We start from the raw sequence: 2397 nt of genomic DNA on the forward strand, positions 1-2397 counted from the left end.
CAAGCTAGTGCTCTGGTTTTATCTTGAGGATGGCATCAGGACAGACTGGGAATATCAAGTGCAAGCCTGGACAACCAGCTGGTTTTGTAGTTTGTATCAAGTGAGAAATGAAAATGGAAAGACCTTCTTCCAAGACTTTAATCCAGAAAGAGGTATCTTTTCAGAGAAATACAGGTTTAAGCAGGTACCACAAAAGTACCCCCACAAGCATTGTAGAAAAACCTAAGAAGCTAATTTCCTGATTTAGTCAAATGCACAAAAGAGCTAGTTTCTGCCTTTAGGTACTTCCGTAAGTGTCCCCGAGGGGGTGCACCGTTCCTGGAGATACTGCAATACCAGGTCGATGCGTGGAGTGGACGGAGCAAGCTCCTATTCCAACTCCCTGCTCCAAAAATCCATTTAATATATTGTCCTCGGATAGAGGACGTATCAGATATTAAACTGATAAGAACAGATACTACACTTGATCTTAGCCAAAAGGCCGAGAAGCGATGCTGGGCCACCGCCCGTCGCTGTCACCGTCCTGCTGGCCTGCATGTTACACTCAGTGTGACCGGGTCCCCGCTCCCTCCAGGGCTCCCTTCCTTTGCCTTCTTGACCGTGCGATGGCGGAACTACACCCGACTCTCCAGCAGAAGTTGTGTTCTCCACATTGGAAAAGAGAAATCCCGCATCTGCCCGGACTTTGACGTTCTCGTTCGGCCGGCTGGAATCTGCATGCCCCGCCCTCTGTCGCCAAGAAGGCGTGGCCTCGGCGGGACCGCAGCGCCCCGGGGATGGCCTCGGGGCTGCGGCAGGGGAGCCCTCCTCGGGGCTAGTGGAGAGGAGAGACCCGGCCGGAGGGGCTGCGGGGTGGGCGGCGAGCGGGACCCGTGCGGCGAGCTGTTGGCCGAGAAGTTTCCTGAAGACAAGGTCGCAAGACTGACTCGCCGGAAAGGCCCGGCCTGCAGTGTGGTCCACAGGCCTCCGCCTGCGGAGAGAGGGGCTCCGTAGGGTCGGGCGTCTGGAGGAGGCTTCCCTGCCCGGCGGAAGGCGGATGGCCCACGGTGGGGAAGGGAGGGGGCGTGTGGATGCGGAGGGCGGGGCCGGGCCGCGGGAGGGGTTCACTCCAACCCCAGCGCCCTTGTCCTTCGGTTCTTCTACGAACCAAACCGATCCCGGGCTTCCTACCGAAAGCTCCCTCCGCCTAGGCTCTCGTTTCCCTGCCCCTCCTCAGCTGTGGGCCTCGCTGGTGACTCAGATTGTCAAGAATCCTCTTGCAAAACGGGAAACGTGGATTCGATTCCTGGGTCGGAAAGGTCCCCTGGAGAAGGAAATGGCAACACACGCTGGTATTCTTGCCTGGGAAATCCCATGGACGCAGAAGCCTGGTGGGTCACAAGGTCCCAAACAGTCGGATACTACTTAGTGACTAAACAGCAGGAAACATTCTGTTGATCTGAGCTGTCACAGCCACTAGGCACATGCAGCCAGGGAGCCTGGACAGGTGGTTCCGCCCAATTCAGAGGTACTGAAAGTGGAAAAAACACATGGGATTTCAAAGACTTAGTATTAAAAATTGTAAAATATCTGTGTAATGTTGATATTAATTACATATTGAAATGATATTTTAGATATCTGTTTTGTGTGTGTGTGTGGTCGGGGGAGGGTGTGTGCCCCAGGGTTTGCAAGAACCCTGAGGAGGGATGGAACCCTCCCTGCCTTGTCACTGAAAACATGGAGCTCTAACCACTGACGACCGGAGGCTTTCTGAGATACTTGAGTTAAAGAACATACTAAACTTAATTTCACCCACTTCTCTTCGTTTTTTTATATGCCTAAGAATGTTTGCATTTACCTGCAGGAGGGAATTCCCTGGTGGTTCAGTGGTTAGGCCTCAGTGCTTTCACTGTGGGAGACTGCATTCCATCCTTGGTTGGATAACTGAGATCCCCAAAGCCACACAGTGTGGACAAATTAAAAAAAAGTTAAGTATGTGCCTCACATATTTCTTAAAAGCACTGTTAAAGATGGAATTGCTAGGAGGTGAAGCATCTTGCCTAATGTGAAAAAAAGTATGTCCATTCAAGAATCCTGCTCACCACTGGGGCTTCAGGTTTTTTAAACCAGGGATTCTGATATTTTAATTGGGGATGGTAAGAATGCCTCTCTGATGAGGGTACTTGTGAAGCTACAGGAGGAAATGCAGCACATCGGAAGGTCTTAATGAGTATTTCCTGGGGAAAGTCACTTCTTGCCTGTAAAATAGAAATGATTCCATTTGAAGTCTTGCAAACTATCTACACCTCCTCACCCTGAGCCTCCTGTTTCACACCCCGCTCTCCCTGGTCTTGGACTTCTGTTGGCTGCCAAGTGGCTTTGACACCATGATGCTCACATGGCATAGATGCACATGTG

At 51.6% G+C, this 2397-nt stretch overlaps 1 non-coding gene across 1 annotated transcript; it reads right to left on the bottom strand.

Annotated features, from left to right (window-relative positions):
* Nucleotides 1–302: 302 nt before the first annotated feature.
* LOC129544868 (U2 spliceosomal RNA) lies at nucleotides 303–493 on the bottom strand. The gene has a single exon (XR_008683609.1). It is a non-coding gene; the product is annotated as a U2 spliceosomal RNA (small nuclear RNA).
* Between the last annotated feature and the right edge of the window lie 1904 nt (nucleotides 494–2397).

The sequence above is a fragment of the Moschus berezovskii genome, chromosome 20, assembly GCF_049115385.1.
Source record: "Moschus berezovskii isolate FMDL1 chromosome 20, NW_MosBer_1.0, whole genome shotgun sequence".
NCBI classification, from domain to species: Eukaryota; Metazoa; Chordata; class Mammalia; order Artiodactyla; family Moschidae; genus Moschus; species Moschus berezovskii.